Source organism: Pan troglodytes, chromosome 10, assembly GCF_028858775.2.
Source record: "Pan troglodytes isolate AG18354 chromosome 10, NHGRI_mPanTro3-v2.0_pri, whole genome shotgun sequence".
NCBI classification, from domain to species: domain Eukaryota; kingdom Metazoa; phylum Chordata; class Mammalia; order Primates; family Hominidae; genus Pan; species Pan troglodytes.
The window spans coordinates 89,815,090-89,835,342 of record NC_072408.2 but is presented as its reverse complement, the minus strand read 5'-3'; the positions used below and the strand labels follow the sequence as shown (position 1 = coordinate 89,835,342).

General features: G+C 36.7%; 1 protein-coding gene across 2 annotated transcripts in view; it reads right to left on the bottom strand.

The window, feature by feature from the left end:
• The window catches only part of TMTC2 (transmembrane O-mannosyltransferase targeting cadherins 2), a 446,864-nt gene that overhangs the window by 107,154 nt on the left and 319,457 nt on the right, over nucleotides 1–20,253 (bottom strand). The gene's annotated exons all lie outside the window — the stretch shown is intronic.

Sequence of the window (20,253 nt, the reverse complement as noted above, 5' to 3'; positions counted from 1 at the left end):
TGAGAATGGCCCACCAAAAAGATCAGGCCAGGAAAGCAAGAGACAAGGTTGAAAAACAAAAAAGGTTTCACAGAAACCAGAAAGACAAGACAGTTTTAAAGAAACATTATTGTCATTTTCTATTTTATTTTCTCCCTTTCATTTGTTTCCTCTTCATTCCTTCTTTTTCCCTGTAAAGAACTGTGGCCATTTTAAATTTTGAGATGACAGGCATCTCAAAATACCTAACATTATATTTCATCAAATTATATTGAATTATACAGTCATTCCTCCTTTAGAAAATAATAATACTTCTTATAATGTATGTATGCCAAAAATACTTAAAACAATCCAAGGGTACTAAGAAGAGTGTGACAGAATTGTTAAGTAACCTCATTCTAGACTGATTAAGGCCAAGGCTAAGCGAAATGAGACAGCCATCCTTTGCACCCTTTACAGCTTATCCTTGGCCTCAACATTTGGCATTTACAGGCCAAATATTTACAGGCCATTACAGGCCATTTATGAAAAAAAGAAGTCACAATTTGGTGAATCTCAAGCAGCTATTTATCCTTGCTGCAATCACTCAGGACTAAAATTCTGCTAATCCAGGATTTAATCTAAAGCTAGGTCACCTTCTTTGTTGTAGTTTTAAGTAAATATTACCATCATACGCACAAGGAAAATAAGCAAAAAACAGGGGTGAACGTTTACATACAACAAATTGATTTTTCATTAAAGAATACCACAGTCCAAACAGATTCTAAAAGTATACATTCTTCACCTAGTTATTGCCTCTGAACCACAGTTACCTCCATTGTAACACAGAGGGATGGCAAAAGATAGGAGAACAACCCTAATAAGCACTTGCCTGGAGCAGTTCTATCTTGTTTGGCATGGCTGGGATGAAGATATATGGTGACTATGAAGGGTAGTAAGGCACTGGGTGGTGTCCAAAGCCACAGACCATGGTAAAGACAAATGACCTTACCTGCCTGCTCCTAATTTATATACTCTCTACCCACATAAACTTCAGGCAATGTTTTTTTCTGACTTTGAGTATATTTTTAAAACTATTGTTATGAAGACCAATTTTCTAAAGTTAGAGGTATATAATTAACCTAATTTGCTACACTAGGGGTGTCTAATCTTTTGGCTTCCCTGGGCCACATTGGAAGAAGAATTGTCTTGGGCCAGACATAAAATACACTAACACTAATGACAGCTGATCAGTTTTTTTTAAAAAAAGGTTCATGCATAACTGTCATAATATTTTAAGAAAGCTTATGAATTTGTGTTGAGTTGCATTCAAAGCTGTCCTGGGCCACATGCTGTCTGCAGGCTGCGGGTTGGACAACTTGTGCTACATGGTACGCAGCTTTGACTCTTTTCTCCATACTCCCTCTCCTTTTGTTCATTCCGTGATTAAAAACAAAACAAAACAAAACAAAAAACTCACTGTTGCTACATCCTTCATTAACTCATTATTTTAGTAGCTAAGACATAACCTAATGTCTCTACTACCTATAGCTAGTGATAAGCAAATGATCAGACAACTGACTTCCTCATTTCTTCTATCAATTTAGTAATGCTACTCTATTCAGTAACTCCTCATTAAATCAGAAGTCTTGTCAAATAGCAGTAATTAAAAATTTTAAATTCCCTGCAATGTTTCCCACATTTTAACTTCAAAGGAAAGCACAGACAGAATGTTTCCTATACATACACTTGATAAAGTTAAAAATAAGAAGAATTAGCAAGTATCTTACCAATTAGGTTTCTCTAAATGATTTAGTAACTGTAACAAATCAGGCAGCCTAATGTATGAATTAGGAGTACAGATTCTAGGGAAGCAGAACAGCTCCCACACTTGTTTAGCTATGTGACCCTTGGAAAATTATTTCAACTCGTAACTATAATTTCTTTAATAAAAAAAAAAAAGAGGACAGGCAGAGCATGTGATTTTTAGAGCAATGCAACTATTTCATCTGATACTGTAATGGTGGATACATGCCATTAAGCACTTGCCCAAATTCATAGAACGCACAACACAAAAGAGCGAACTGTAATATAAACTATAGACTCATCAACTGTAACAAATCTAAGACACCAGAGTAAGTTGATCATAATAGGGGAAACTGTGTATCTGGGGTTGTGGGAAGGTGAGGAGGTTTATGGGAACACTCTGTACTTTCTGCTCAATTTTTAATAACCTAAAACTACTTTAAAATAGTCTTAATTTTTAAAAAGGATAACAAAACCTATCTCCTAGGATTTCTGATTTATCTGATGTGATACATGTAAATTAACTATTATACTACCTACGTATATGTTTGTAATAAATGTTAACTGTTACTTTATATGTATATACACACACACATATATATATTCGATAGTATGCAAAAAATGCAGTTATAAATGACAAATAATGTATTTTGTTTTATATACAGCCCCCAAAACACATGGTCATCTGACAAAATCATCACTGGAAAGCAATATACAAAGAACTTGCAAAACATGATACTTTAAGAAAAAAGATGTAAAATGAAAACTATCATCAGTAAAGCACTGTCTATACAAATGTCATATAAAAAGATTTAAAAAAGAAGCTTCCACTTAAGTTTTAAGAACAGAAAAGAAGGAACTGGCTCTTTTATCAATGTCACAGTAAACAGGGTAGTAAAATCTCTCTGTATAGTCCATTGGCAAAACAATATTATGAAATTTTAAAAACATGCAGCAAAACTCAAAGGACAGTACCCTCTTGCTGCTCAGTGGACCAAATTTTTAAATGCAATGAGTCTCATGCTTTCCTAGATGCAAAATAAACACATTGAAGGTAAGAACATTCTTTCTAAGGGGAGGCACTGTGCCATCACACAAAAACTCATCTTTCTGCTTTGACCACTATTTATTTAGCCAAGTGCCAAATGATAAAGAGGAAAAGACAGTTCTCAGGAGAGTACAGTAAGCCGTCACTTAATGTGGTCAATCGGTTCTTGGAAACAGCAACTACAAGTGAAATGACATATGATGAAATCATTTTTTTTTCCTCATCAGCATTATAACAACACAACAGCAAACAAAACAATGTTATTTCAAGGACCTGCTGTACATCCTTTTGCTTTATTAAAGTTGCAGCATCCAATAATCTATCAACTACGTTAAGTGATGACTTGCTGTAAATAAAATTAAAAGTCAACCAAATTCATAAGCCAACCAGTGATAAAGGTTGCTGGTTTGTAGGAGGGAAGCATGAGGAAGAAGAGGTAATATGATGTTTAATCAAATTTACTATTTCAACTGTTACTGTTCTAGAGGGTTGGCAGTTAAAGTGAAGAAAAAGTCATTTCTCAGCAGATTTTTCCTGGTGTCTTTTATATTATGTCAGCATTCGGCACAAACAAGCATTATTCCTCATTTTGTTTACTGGTTGACATGTCTGAACACATGTACTGGTTCAGAAATGAAGAAAAACGGACTGTACTGAGTATTAAAAACAACCAGTATTTATTAAACTCATGAACAAAAAAAAAACCACCATCCCAATTAGGAGAGTGCCTGGTCAGGTCCACTCGGATTGGCAGCAATAAAACATATAAATGTAAGAGAAATATTCAGTAAAATTTGTTTAGCCTAATCTATATCATGGGATCAGTATTAAGCTAATTGATTTTGTTTTCTTAGCTAAACTGGATGCCACTACCACTGTTCAGCTCAGGTACGCAGCTGAGTGGATGTACAAGGCAAGCAGCATCTCTCCCAATCACTGATCAATGGTTTATTTAACCACAAAACACACAAATATAAAAATACATACGTATTTTCTCACACACACACACACACACACACACACTCCTTCAATCATTTCTAAAACTCCCCTTAGAGCAAGCAGGAATATTAAATATGAGATAATTAGACTATTATGGCTTCAGCTTAAATTGTTTTATGTTTAAAAAGTAAACTATACTCAAATATTTGTCCCTTATCTTTAGTGACAAATTATTTATTACATCAACTACCCAACTCTGTAGTGTGTCTTGATAACCACAACTCTGAAATATTTTACTAAATGACACCTGAAGGCACCAAGACCTTACATTGCTGCATTGCATTATGACTTTGAGTGTTTATGTAAATACGTATATATATTTTTGTATATTTAAAGATGTAAATTTTAATATTTCAATTTATAATAACAAATATGTGTATTTTGGTCTTCATCCCCAGTTCCTGGTAGAGAACTTCTAAAATCCTTGTAATTTCTTGAGCCATAGGGGTACTAGGAGAATCTTCTGCTCTAATATTTGGTCTTTTACCCTAGTTTCCTGATACATAGCTTCTAATTCTTTGAAATTTCTGAACAGGAGTGTCTTTTGTTCTTATGAGGCAAATCTTGATAGGCTCCTGGATGGGGGCTGGTCACCAGGAAGATCAAGCCATGATTAGAAACTTGGAATTTTCAGCTCCACCCCTTCCCACAATTCTCCAGGAAGAGGAGAAGGGATGGAGGCTGAGTTAATAATTGATTAGGCCTACATGAAGAAACCTCCATAAATATCCCTGAATTACAGGATTTGGAAAGCTTCTGCATTGGTAAATAAGAACATGTGTATACCCCAGTAGGGTGGCACACCTCTATTCCAGCAGGGCAGAAGTTCCTATGCTGAGGATGTTTCCAAACCTCCCCAAGTGTATCTCTTTATCTGGCTGTTCAATTGTATCCTTTAAAATATCCTTTGTAATAATTTGGCAATAGTAAGTCATCTGTTTTCCTGGGTTCTGTGAGTTACACTAGCAAACTGGATCCAGGAAGAGGGTCATGGGAACCTCCAATTTGTAGTCATGTTGTATAGAAGTTTGTGGGTAACCTGGAAACCTACAACTTGGATTGGCACCTAAAGTGGGGCAGCAGTTTTGTGAGACTGAGTCCTTAACCTGTGAGGTCTGCACTAACTCTGTTTAGTGTCAGAATTTAATAGCAGGGCATCCTGTTGGTGTCTGCTGGACAACGGCTTGGTTTGTGGTAACTTTGATGATTGGTTTGTGGGGAATTCCCGCACGGACACTTGTGTCAGAAGTGTTTTAGGTTGAGAGTATAATAGGAGAAAATAATGTTTTTCTACTATACATAAATATAAATATATAATACATTTATATGTAAATATATATAAAATACATTTATGTATAAATATACGTATATATACACTTTTTTCCCCTAATGTAAATAGTGCATTAATCTTGTTCTATAAACTAACACAAATCTTTACCTTTTCTTCTACAGCCATCCAAGTATTCCATAAATACAATAACCAGTCAACATATAAATAGGCTACTATGATTTCTTTTCTTTTCTTTTTTTTTTGAGACAGAGTTCCAAGAGCTTCACTCTGTCACCCAGGCTGGAGTGCAGTAGTGCAATCTCAGCTTACTGCAACCTCTGTCTCCTGGGTTCGAGCCATTCTCATGCCTCAGCCTCCAGAGAAGCTGTCACTAGAGCATGCACCACCACACCCAGCTAATTTTTGTATTTTTTAGTAGACATGGGGTTTCACCATGTTGGCCAGGCTAGTCTCGAACTCCTGGCCTCAAGTGATCCAGCTGCCGTGGCCTCCCAAAGTGATGGGATTACAAGTGTGAGCCACCATGTATGGCCCTATTTTCTTTATATAACTTAATAGCTTATAGTTACTACTTAATTACTTATTTACATGTTATTAGTAAATTACAGAGCGGTGAACAAAGTAGTAACTTCTCCATTTCATATCTGGAAAATGTCATACCAGCTAAGGTTTCTAAAATGATAAAAATAGTTCTTCTGAACTAGCTCACATTCTGAAACAAATATTTGTATCTTAATTGGTGATTACCTACACCTTCAGCATCAGTAGGAATATCAACTAGAACAAAATCAAGAACAAACCAGAGAACTTCATTTCAGTGGCCCTACTCTTTATTTAGAGGCTGCTTCAAGTCTGGGGAAGGAACAGTCTCTTAAGTAGTGTGTTCTAGCAGCCACTTCCATATGTCTGGTGTTTACTCTTTGGGGATTTCTTACAATTGTGAGTGTCCGTTATTTTTCACAACCAACGCAAATCACATTTTCATTTCACATTCAAATGTTTTCTCTATACCAATAATAAATATGAAAGGGAAGCAGCTGATAAAACAGGTCCGAAAGCTTATGTGTACTTTGAAAAATATGTTGTTTAACCACGCATTATAGTTAAATGAGTGTAAAAAGTAATTTGTGATGACCATCATTTACAAATAAAAGGAACATTATTTGATAGTTTAAAATTTTTTAAAAAAATTTTGATACAAATATTTGTACATATTTATGTGTTACATGTGACATTCTGTTACATGTGATATTCCATATAATGACCAAGTCGGAGTGTGTTGAGGTGGGGTGTCCATCAACTTGAGTATTAACACTCATCATTTCTATATGCTGAAAACATTTCAAATCCTCTCTTCTAGCTCTTCTGAACTATACAATACATTGATGTTAAGTACAGTCACCATATTCTGCTATAGAACATTACAACATCATAAATAGAAATGACAGAATAAAGCTACCTGATACAGAAATGATCTGGCTGAACAGTTAACTGATATTAATGTTTGTCCTCCCTGAATTGTCATCCAAGTCCCACTTTCTATAAATATCTGGTCTTCTGTGCCCTCTCTTCCTAAACATCCTAAAGCAGAGGCTGGCTGAAAGATACTTATAGTGTCATAGGACCTAAGCTCATTGAAAAATTGTATCAAGTGACACCAAGGGCAGCTAGAGGTCAAAGTGAGTGCTTCACACTGTTCAAGGACAACATCCAGAATAGGCGAAGAGACCTCACAAGGGAGGAATGGTTCCATGGTATTATGCCCAGGACAAGGCTGGACTCCAGAGCCAGAACTGTCATCCTGAGCAAAGCTTCCCTGAAGCCCATCCTCAGTGCCACTGCAGAGCCATCAGGCTGTAAGGTGGTGTCAGCTCAGATCAGATGGCCAGGACAGCCTCCCTCCTAGTTTTGTGAGCACCATTATGCTTCCCAGTTTTAGGTTAACCCCTGGGAAAGGAGGAGGTCACAAAACTGGCTGAAGTTAAATGGCTGACCAAGTGGGAATAAAAGACTGCAACAGACTGAGTTTCACTCCAAGATAAAGAAGTGGATCATCACACTCAGCTGCCTTTCCAGCCTGGGAGCCAGATATGTTACATGAGCAAAGGGCACATAGGAATAGTTTGCAAATACCAAAAAATAATGGTCAGAATTTCTAAAGAAACATGTATTCGGTTTACCTAAAATGCAAATTGATACAAGGAGATGTTATTCATCTATCAAAAAATTTCCCAAATAAAGAGAGAATTCAATATTCCTGAGGGTTCATAAAAACAGGTGTTCATACGACATGTTATTAAAATACGGTAATATGTAACAAAAACATCCTGGGGGAAATTTGACACATATGAAAAGCATTAAATCACAGACACACTAGCCAACTGATTCTATTTCTACCTATTTGTCCTAAGAAAATACCTTTAAATACAAAGAAGTTGCTATTCATTTTTATTATAATATTGTTCATACGAACTCAATGTCCGCTAGCATGGCCTTGAGTAGCCAAAAATCATTTCAATGAAATACAATGTTTCTACTAAAATGATTGTGCAGAAAATTATCTAAACCACAAAAGTTCTTCAAGATCCAGTGCTAAATGAAATAAGCAGGCTGTAAATTACAGTTTATAACCTAATAACATTTTCTTAATTGCACCATCGGTATAATTGGCTCATTTTACTGTAGGGATTTCAAAGGTGAATAAAAAGATTAGTCACTGGATCTTTTGAGACTGATGAGAAGAGAAGAAGACATCTAGTGTAGACTGTTAAAAAAATGTACTACGCTAATGGTCAAAGTAAGTACCTCAAGACCACAGTACATCTAAGTACTGAGAAATGAAAGAGAAGGCTTCAGAGATGTGATGTTTCACTCTATAAAAATGGATTAAGTTCCTGCTATGTGATAGGCTCGGTTCCAGGCCTTGGTAATCAAGACAAAGTTCCTTCCCTGGTGCAGCTCACATTTTAGTGGTGGAATCCTTAGTTTACACATGAGTAGGTAACACTGTCAGTCTTCAGTGCTTTGTGAAAAATAATGTGGAAGAGAGCAATGCACAACTGGGGCGGGGGGAGGGGGGAGGGTTATGTGTGATAAAGTGACAAAGGAAGGCCTTTAGTGATATTTGAAGAGTAACCTAAGGGAGTAGGCAGGGCAGGCAAAGATCTGACATGTTTGGAGTCTTTGGGCCTATCAAGGAAAACAGCACAGCAGCAGTTGAGCAAATCCCATAAAAAATTGTGAGTCAGGAGTATGACAGGAGGGACCAGACTGTGCAGGGCCTAGTGGGTTCTGTAAGGAGCATGAAATTAGTCTTTTTTCTTCTCTTTTCTTCTTCTTTTTTTTTTTGGTAGTGAAAATTCATTTCAATTTGAATGCCACATGTTGCTTTTACTCATATTGTTTTCTTAGGTGTTAACCAAGAAAGGGTTGAACAGCCTCTGGGAACTGTGCAAATATGGAACACTTCATGAATTTATGTGACGTCCTTGTACAAGAGCCATGAAATCTCTGTGTCCTTTCCCTTTTAGTGTATATGCTGCTGTATTGAGCCCTGGAGTGTCTTTTGAAGAGGAAGGAACATCATGGAGGATTTGAAATAGAGGCACAATATGATCTCACTTATAAATTTTAGAAAACACCCTAGATTTTGGGTGGAAAACTGTCTGTAGGGAGACCTCTTAGAAGGTTAATACTCCACAGCTTAAACAAAAGTGACAGCAGTGGAAGCAATGAGAAATGAGTAGATTCAGGATCTCTTTCAAAAACAAGTGGCCAGTGGATCAGGTGTGGATATAATGGAAAAAGAAGAGTCAAAGATGACTCTACATTAAAAAAAAATTTTTTTATAGATGGGGTCTCACTCTGTTGCCTAGGCTGGAGTGTAGTGGCATGATTATAGCTCACTGCAACCTTAAAATCCAGGGTTCAAGTGACCCTCCCGACTCAGCTTCCCAAGTCGCTTGGACTACAGGTGCACACCACTATGCCCATCTAGTTTGACTTCACAAATTTTCACTTGCTGTACATGGGTGAATGCAGGTATCATTTATTCACATGGGAAAGACTGTGTGAAAGCAAGTGTTGATAGGAAGGTGCATATGTAGTGGAGTGATAGAGTTCTGTGTGATTGAGATGCTAGGATAAAAGAGTGTGGACGAAATTCAGAAACACTGACTAGATAGGGTGCCATAGGCCGAGAATTGGCAAGACATAAGAATACTGGAAATCGGATACCTTGCAATGAGAAGAAAGCAAAAGAAAAAGACTTGCAAGAATGCCAAGGGGGGAAAATGGGAAAAGCAACAGCAAAAAACTTACCTACTTACATTTTAATCATGTTTTCAATTAAAAAATATAATAAAAAGCATTATAAAAAGTAAACATACAGGACCATTTTAAATAACCATTCAAATTATAAGTAACTCACCTTTCATAAATATGTATTTAAATATCTGAGATTCTTATAATTCAAACTGAACTGTTGCTTTCTACACAGCTTTGACATTATGAGTAAAAAAAGAGATTTTAAGGTACAAACACAACATGGCTGACTTCTATGAATATTACGTAAATGAAGGTGTTTAGCTTACTCAGACTTCCTGTAATGTCACCATTTTAATTTCCTTTCTACATCTGTTCACTTGCATATTTTCCCTTCTAACTTAAAGGGGTCACCCACACATACTGCAGTAACATTTCAGTGGAGATAATTTGATAGGCTACAATCACATCTTAAACTCCACCTGAGAAAATTACTTAGGTTGCTATATTGTATCATGACACTAAGCTCAAAGTAGAGGGAAAACCAACATCTTATCATAAGGGTTCTCCATCCATAATCTCAGTTGATGAAAACAGTATTCAGACATTTCATTACAACACCTAAGGAAGCTAAGGTGAAGCAAGTAGAAATTATGTTTGAATTAAATTTACAATAAAGTTACAGGTAAATACAAGTATATCCTAAAATTTCATTTTTAAATTATGCAAATCATTTTAAATATTAAAATATGCTGTTTTCAGACTTTAGAATTATGCATAGAATTTACCTCTGAATTACAAACCAAAGTGTCTGCTTTTAATTAAAACAATGAAATTTCCACAATACATTAAATGTATTCATTGATTCCTTTCATTCTGATGAATATTTGTTGGGCACCTACCATGTGCCCAGTGCTGTGTTGAGCCCTAGAATGAAAATGGTGATTAGGAGCAGACACAACTCCTGCCCTAACGAAGCACGAAAAACTTCCGGTGCTAAGAGTATGACAAACACAATCAATGGCCATTTGACCTATAACAGTTGGTCTGATTTAGTGGAAGTACTCAAGGAAGGTTTCCAAAGAATTGATGCTTGATCTAAAAATCAAAATATTTGTATGATTCGCTAATTGAAGCAGAAACAAAAGTATTCTAAGTAGAGGCACAGCAAAGGTAAAATATCTGTGGCAGAAAAACAAAAACACTGTGTGAAGCCCAGGTTGAGTGAGGCAGAGAGGAGTGAAGGTGAACCATACAAAAAAGTGAAAATGCAGGGAAGAGCAGGGCATACCTGGCTTATCAGTCATACTAAGATGTTAGCCGCTGTTTTATGAATATCACTCTGAGGGTACTGAGGATAAGAGAGTGGAATGGGAGCAGAAGGCACGTAGAGAGGTGACAATGAAAGGAAGATTAGTGGACTGACATGAGAGAAATTTATTTGTATAAATTCAGACAGAATAATGTGGATAGAACAGAGATAATGCAAAGAGGTGGATGGAGTAGCAAGGGTGACCCTAAGTTTTTGGACCAAAACCGAAGAGAAGATAGTAAATAATGGAAGAAAGCCAAGTTTAGTGGGTAGGATTATAAGCTTAGTTTTGAGAATTGTTGAGATTGGCCTACTTTTGAGATACCTGAGATGTCAAGGGTGTGGTTTACCAGGCTGAATCAAGAGGTTGACGGTAAAGTGAAACAGGGTCTCAAGAAAATAGCAGTAGTTGATTGTGTCTAATGCTGAAAAACATCCACTAGATTTCATAACATGATCACTGGTAACTGCAGGAAGGTATGTTTAACAGGTATGGAAGCCAGAAGAAGTGGGTGTTATTTGGGGAGCGGTGGGTAAGGAAATGGATAGAACAATTACAGACAACTGCCAACATACCTGGCTGTGAAGGAAAGAGGAGCAGCAGTGTCAGCAGAAGGAGAGGAGACACAATGAGGGTTTTTTAAAAATAACATAAAACATAAATGACAAGGGGGCATAAAAATTAATGTGTATTTTTTTTGTTAGTTTAGTTTAAAATTAGAAGAGGAAATAACCCCAAAATCTATTTGTCTTAGATAACTTGCCAACTATGGCCATGACCAAATTAAGCCTGCCCAGAGTTCTTTAAGCTGAGTCTTTTTCCTCCTGGGTGCTCTAACAACACTTGATTCCTACTTTTGTTGTGACACTTACCATATGCACTCTAATTACCATTTGTAATCTCTTTTGCTCATTGTAAACCAATTTAGGAGAATTGTTTAATCAACACTTATCCAAGGACCAGATGCGTAGTAGGTGGTCAAAGATGCATGAAGAATGCTAAACATCTTGCAAAAGCAAACACTCAAAACACTTTTCTTAAACGCATACTCTCCTTATGAAGTGTTGTTGCCTAAATGATGGATGGCATAGTTTCCATGGTAAATCTGACTAAATCTTGAGACCTGAGTGATACTCAGAGCTTCATGCCATTGCCATAATTGGTAACACCTCCTCCTCATAAGGAAAAAAAAAATAATAACCCGCAAATTTTATTAGCATTCTATGATGCATAAGATGACACCAAAAGTTCATGAAAAACTGGTTTCCAATAGGAAACTTTACTTTAGATGGATAAAGTGGTCAATGTGATCTCCATTTAGGGAATTAGTGCAATTAGAAAACCCTGAAATATTAGCTATTAGCCATGACTCCAACCATTCAGCTGTAACTACAATGGGTATTTCTCATTTGTTATCACCAGCACTATAGGCATTCACTGGATAATTCCTTCCAAACTGCTTAGCGATAGCATGAGAAGTGCTATGCTGTTTGGCTCCCAAACGGGAGGCCTGAGCTCACAAAACGGAGTTGACACTTGTACTGCAGAAGTTTAAACCCTGTGGGGATGGTAAGAAAAGCTGTCTTGTGAGAGTGAAAAGGCAGGAGCCTAAACAACAGCTGTTTTGCAGCTGGGTCACAAAGGAGAGCTAGAAATCCCTTGACACCATAAAAGGTAGCGGATGATGGGAAGGCAACCACAGTGCCTCCATTTGTCACTGGCAGGGTGCCACTTGCTGCTCTCAAATCCAAATGCTCTTGTAAGAGGATAAAACCAGATGTAAATAATTATCTAATTTTATATATATACACACACACACTATATATATATATACTATATATATATTATATATATGAGGAAGCTTCAGCTATTAAGAACATAGAGGTTTAATTTATTTAGACACTAAATTCTCTGATGATTTACCAGTGTACTGAAGACAGCATTGGATTTAATAACTGAAACCTAAGTTCTAGTCTGGTTCTGACACCGTAAAGATAAACAGTCATGAAAAGCCACTGATCTGAATAAGTTTTTTTTTTTTTTTTTTTTCAGTTAAAAATCCAAGGATCTGGGTTAACTGAACATGACTGGTTGCAATTCAAAAATGGAATTCAATTCAGGGGAGGTGGTTAAACATTTAGATTAAAGAAAAAGTAACTTCTTAATTCATGTCATTCTCTCTTGCTTCCACTGCTTTCCAGTCTACCATGTGGTAAAGGAATCAGCTCTTCCTCCCAGGCCCACTCAGCGGACACTAAGACTGGGGAAAGCAGTGAGACCTAAAATCAACTGTGTAGTTCACATTCTGTACTAATGAATGAAATTAAACAGAGGAGGGATAAATTACATTTATCTTCCGAAAGCAATTTCAAGGTAACGGTGCACATCAAAGGTAGTGTATCTCAGAAAGGTCCTTAAGTGAACTAGGCCACATATGTATTGAAAGTCTAAATTGTTCTTCTAAGTAATTCTGGTTTGCCTGAAACTGCTCTGCCTATGCCCACTGTTTCAATGTATTTATAACAGTACCCCCTTCCTGGTTTGGACAAAAGTCTACAGTTACCCTAATTCCTGTTTCTCTCTCACAATAATTCACAATTAGATGAGTCAAATGATGGCTCCATGACACTGCCATGTCCCACAAGATGAAACCACTAGGCTCCATTAGCAACATCAGTGAGGTCTTACTGTGACCTCAGCTTTCCATTCCCTAAGACACTCTTAACAAAGAGAGCATTAACAAAGATATCCTTTCAGAGCCGAAGACCATGGGAATTTGCTAGGCATAATTAAGTTTCCATTCATCTTCTCCACTCACCAAAACACATTTTTCCAGGGGCCTGTTGTCACAGCACACTGCAATTCTACTTTTTCCTTGGAGGTTATATAGTAAGAACAGAAATATTATAGAGCAGCTTACTATGCATCAGGCGCTATTCTAAGTACTTTCGATGTATGGTCACATTACATCCCCATAAAAAGCCCTAAAATACTATTATAATCCTGGTTTTACAAAAGAAGAAAGCGAGGCACAGAGAGGTTAAGTACCTTGCCCAGGTACAGAAGCTTGATTTGGCAGAGCTGGGATTCACACAGAAACTATCTGGCTTCACAGTTCATGCTATTACATTGTAGACATGTTCCAGAAGTTCACTACCAGGAATCATTATGTTATTTAAAAACTAACTTTATAGCTTAAAGACAAAGTCATGCATCCACCCATTCCTTATCATGTATTTAGAGAGTACCTACTATATGACTGGCATTGTGTGCAGCACTGGATAGGAAAAGATAAACTGGGGTAATTCCTACTCTTACACATGGTGTAACATCATGCCAACTCCAGAGGTAGGCCCTTATCAAACTGAAGATTATACTTAAAAGGGCTCTTGTTACACATGTGCACAGTAAGTACATAAGGAGAAAACAGAAAGCAGGACTTCTATTCTGCACGAGTGAGTCAGGGGAGGTTTGAAAAAAGAGTAGGCATACTTACGCTGACTCACAGATGGAGGAAAAATTGGCCAGGCATCAAAGCAAAGGGCTATCTAGTCAGTCCAAGTGCTGGTGGCTTAAAATTTCTCTTTAGAAGATCCAAATTAAGAAAATTATTTAGAAATTCTGCTTAATGGAAAATTTTTCTTAATTTAACACTAGTTAAAAGGACCAGCAGCTTACAAATGTTAATTTGATACCAATCAACTCAAAACACATTTTTTGACCAAACAGGGTTATGTAACAACTAAACTTTATCATATTTCTACTTCCTGCCAGGCTAAAGATTCTTGAGTCACCTTCTGCGAACAATAATTTTCTGTGACTTACAAATAAAGAAAGATCTATAGAAAACAGCAGTGTTTAGTAAGTAATACTCATTCACTTTCGCTTCTAGAGTGTGAAGTGACTAGCGATGGTGCATATTAAGATTACAGAAACCTTTAAACTAGGTGGAAAGGGGAAAACATGCACAAATGGCCAGAACCTGGCACATGACCAGCAGAACAAGTCTGTATGTATAAATACAAGCGACAAGCGTATCGCCGGACTGGACCATTCCCAAGTCCCAGCATTACAGTGTGCTAGTGGAAGCACACACATGTGTTTTGGCATTATTACAAAATGAAATTCTCTTTCTTTCTTTCTGACAGTGAGAGAAAATGTGTAATTTCACAAGAAAATGTGGGCCACTTACAGGAAAACATGGAGTACAGAGGTGACATGGTGATGTAGAACAGAAAGTCTCAACTTCTTTGCCTCTATATAGACAATTTAACAGTAGTTCAGCTCAGAGCTAAATTACCACTGTCAACATCAAAGACACTCTTGACCTTAGAAGGAAAAAATGTGCTATGTGAGCTGCACAGGACTTGCTAAACATCAACCTCCTGAATTCTCTTCATCACATTGTGCAGATTAATTGTCACCTGATTTGGCAGGTTTATCTTTGAGATGCAAGAAGGACTGAACAGACACTCCCAATCATCAGAGAATTTTCACCAAAGCAATTCAAGGGTATATAGGATGGCAGTTTAGTCAATTTGACATCTTTCCTTGCACAACAACTGCTATAAATACAGTGCAAGCTTTGGAAGAAATATGTTGACCTGCTCAGCTTCTCAAAATGGTATTCGTGTACACATTGGGGTATGTAGTGTCATGCCATGGAAAACCCCAACATGGAGCTTGGAAGAGTTGAGGGATTATCTATGATACTAAATTATTAAATTATCTAAAGTAATTTCTATTTTAAAACAAGCATTGATATGTTATAAAAAGAGAAGCAGTCACATAGAGGAAAGAATACAGCCTTGGGAATCAGACATGAGCTTGATTATCTCGTGAAGGTTGATCCCTAGAAAAGCAGGACTACTTGGGCAAGTTACTTAAAATCTCCAGAAATTCAATTCTTTACAGGGATAATATCATACCTCTCAATGAGACTGTAACAAAGATAGCACACGTAAAGCTCTTACAACAGTGCATGTTACAGAGTAAGTGCTCAGTAAATGCTAGCTATTATGATCTTTGAGTTATAGGGATAGCAGTAGCTAAATCTTAAGAGATTAAATAAGGTAACATATATTTAAGAAGTACAGTACAATAATACATTGTGAGCACTCAAAAAAAAAAAGTTCTCATCTTAACTAGACCTTTTATACCTAAATCTATTTACTCAGAGGCAAACCATAGATGTACATGGTTATTTTAGTTGTATTTAAAATAGCATTCCAGGACTGGCTCATGCCTGTAATCCCAGAACTTTGGGAGGCTGAGGGGGGCGGATCACTTGAACCCAGGAGTTTGGGACCAGCCTGGGCAACATGTGAAACCCTGTCTCTACTAAAAATACAAAAATTAGCCGGGTGTGGTGGCGGATGCCTGTAGTCCCAGCTACTCGGGAGGCTGAGGCAGGAGAATCACTTGAACCGGGGAGGCGGAGGTTGCATGAGCTGAGATCACGCCACTGCACTCCAGCCTGGCAACAAGAGCAAAACTCCATCTCAAAACAAAACAAAAACCAAAAAACAAAAATTAGCTGGGCGTGGTGGCAGATGCCTGTTATCCCAGCTACTCAGGAGGCTGGAGTGGGAGAATCACTTGAGTGCAGAAGGCGGAGGTTACGGTGAGAGGAGATGGAGCCTCTGCACTCCAGCCTGGGTGACAGAGCCAGAAGCTGTCTCAAAAATAATAATAAAACAAAATAAAAAAATAGTATTCTTATAATGCTTCTACACAAATAACTTTGTAATCTAAAAGAACTTCATTATCAACCAAATTGTTACTTGTTCTGGAATGTCTTAGAAAAATGTAGGCAAAATTTGCCTTAGAGTTCAGTGAATTTGAAGAAAAGACACAACAGAGACCAATGCTCAACACTGAAGTTACACTTAGAAGAATGTAGGGCTTTTTTGATCAAACTGGAAAACTCATGTATATACTGGAGACAGTTGAAGAATACATCGCCCACCTCGCCCTAGAAATATGTATTTTCCAAAAGGTCCACTGTCTCTTCGAAATACTGACATGATTTAGCAAGCTCAGGTTGAAATACTCAGCAGGGCTCAAGCTGCTATGAATCTCAAAATTATAAGGAAGTTGGAGAATTTCAGTTGACCTCGAATATTGTAGTATACAAATACCTGCTATTTCACAGAAGCAAAATTATGTTACTCAAAATACTATTTTATTCAAATCAGTCATATTTCCCATCTCTTTCCTCAAATTAAATGGCTACAGATGAGTATGTTAACATTTCCTTATTTTGTTTTTAGGAATATAACAATACAATAAAAAGTACTGAATAGGCAATGGAGGGAAAAATAAAGTCCACAAAAAATGCAAAGAAGGCATTATATCCAGCAGATAGCTTCTGTACTGAAAGATAAGCAAGAAAGAGTAGAAAAGGCAGCTTTAAGTATTGCTAGCCTAGGTGGATTAATGATCAAATGAAGTTAGAAAAATATGAGTAGAATAAGCTATGTGCCTAAAGAAGGGCCACTTAAATAAATCATATCATCTCTAAAAAAGATTTCATATAACTGTACATATTCATTCTTTTGGAGAATGTCATTTCAGATTTAGATGTTTTAAAATAATAATAACTAATACTAATCGATTAATTTCATAAATGTTTGGATATCTACAATATCATTATAAAAAAAATCCTCACATTTCCAAATAAAGATTTCTCAAATGTCTTTTACTACAGTAGTTATTTTAATATTTGTAATAATTAGTATTACAAATTAAGTGATATTATGTTAAGCAGAAGTTAGTAATTTCTAAGATCAGAATGAACTTCAGCAAAACTATAGCAAAACTCTAAAAAGAAAAGCTTGCTTCTTCTATAATCTTTTTCAGTGTAAATTCAACCTAATCACTTCATGTGGAAAATATTTCACATTAATCTCCATCCTGTCACATTTATGTAAAGCCGATTCTTCAGCTGAAATACATAAATATTATAATCCCTATAAATGATCACATTATTTCTAGCTGCCATGATTCATACCTAATAAAACAACAGAGGATTATCTGTATTCTGTTATACTTGTCAGAAGAATACTGTACATACTCATTAACATCACGACCACTGTTCATGAAATTCTACAAATTCCCTCTGAAGTGAATGGCTTATATTACATACTTTGCTGAGATTCCCATTCCAAGGCTATCAGAGCAAAACACATGGCCAGAAGATCATACTCTTCTATGTTATCAAGTGAATAAAAAATGAATATATAAATTTTGTGTTTTTTCATGCCTATATTCCCAAAATATTTGTTTCTATATTCATAGGACTACCATATTATTTTACTGAGACAAAGATAATAAAGAAATTATTTTACATGTAAACATGTTGTTATCCAACTATTTGACTCTTTAAATTCAGCCTTCAATCCCTTTTTAATGCTGAGGACTTCTGCCAACAGAATTTAACCAACAGAATGAAATAAAAAGATATCTTCTACAGACTCTTATTTACTTTAACCCACTTAAAGCATCATTTTTTCTCTTTTTGTCTAATTAGTTGTGTAAAACTTCACCTTTGCCATTCATTCCTTCAAACTTTTAATATTTATTTTTTTCTTCTCTCATTTTTTTGTCCACCATGTAACACTAAAATGATGTATTTTGTTCAACAAATACTTACTGCTATTTAAGGTCTCCTCTCAGCATAAAAAATAAGTAAGACCAAGCTGATACACTAGACTAGCTTTCATTCTAGTGAGTAAGATAGACATGATAATAGTTAATAATAAGAGAGAGTAGGTGACCTATTTACTCCCATGAGAGCACAGATAACAGAAAAATTAACTTAGGGAAGGACAGTGATGTGTCAGTGAGTGTTACGGCCTGACTGAAAGCTTCCATGTGAATTGAGCCAATCCCTGCTTTAGAGTCATTTCACCTGCATTCGTTCAACAAGTATTTATTGAACAATTATGCACTAAAAACCAAGCTAGTAACAATGATGAACATGGTATCTACTTTCATTATCTAAAAAAAAGCAATATTTATTAATGTGTTACGATTCAGTATCATGTACTTATTCATATGCAGTAAGAAGCCTGGAAGAATTTGAAGGCTACCTGCAAGAATGAGGAACTATTTTATGAAAGAGAAAGTGTTTTAGCTTAAGTTGTATAGATCAGTAGGACTTTGCTAAGTGGAGAGGCAAGAAAAAGATATTATAGACCAAGGCAGCACCAAGTTTGGAAAAGACAAGGAATGAGTGAATGGAACATACTTAGGGAGTTACTGTAAGTTTAATACTGTGGGCAATGATGGTTGATAAGGCTGAACACGTACAGTTATGGTCAAATAATTAGCAATGTTCCATGTCATACAAAGACATAAATAACAATGATAACAATAATATCATTCTTACTGCTAATGGTTAACGACTATCAAGTCCTTACAATATGTTGACCAGACATTGTTCTAAGTGCCTTACATTCATGTATGGACTCATTTAACTGCTCAACAAGAAAATGCTTTTTCCCTCATTTTACAGACAAAAAGGATGAGATAAAGAGAAGTTAAATAACTTGCCCCAAATCACAGAGCTAATAAGTAGTTGAACAAGCCAGGCAGTCTAGAACCAGTGTTCATATAAGTGCAGCCACCCTAAAATGATGGAGTCCTAATGGAAAAGGAAGTCAGGCTTTATGATCAAATATATTTTTATAAACAACTAATTCTATACTTTTGAAATATTAGACATCGTCAGGCCGGGCGCAGTGGCTCACGCCTGTAATCCCAACACTTTGGGATGCCGACGTGGGTGGATCACCTGAGGTCAGGAGTTCAAGATCACCCTGGCCAACATGGCAAAACCCCATCTCTACTAAAAACACAAAAATTAGCTGGGCGTAGAGTCACACGTCTGTAATCCCAGCTACTCAGGAGGCTGAGACAGGATAATTGCTTGAACCTGGGAGGTGGAGGTTGTAGTGAGCTGAGATCACACCATTGCACTCCAGCCTGGGTGACAAGAGTGAAACTCCGTTTCTAAATAAATAAATAAATAAATAAATAATAAAACATCAATCAAGCATTTACTACATACAATACACATTATGCCTTGTGCGATGGGAAAATAAAAATATATGGTATATCTCATGAATATCGGTGGTTCCTGATATATTAAGATACAGATTTAGACACAGACATAGATTTGTTACTGAAATGACAGGGGTTTGGTCTAGATCCTGTTGCTTGATGCACAGCAAGCCAATTACTGAGACAATGACTATCACCAGGGAAGAAGGATTTATTTGGGTGCTATAGCTGAGGAGATGGGAGATTAGTCTCAAATTCATCTCCCTGACCAGCTAAAATAAGGTGTTTATATAGCAGGGAAGAAATGTAAATACATGCAGGTAAACAGGAATGTGGGAGGGCTAAGGAAGAGGAGAGCTGGTCAACAGGAAGCAGGCTGTTGCTCAGGCAATCATGATGGGTGAGAGGTCTGGTATCTCACTGATCAGATGAGATGATGTGGTGAGTTTCAGTTCCTTGATACCATCTGGGAGACCTGATGGCTGGTTTCTTGAGAAAGTAACTCAGAC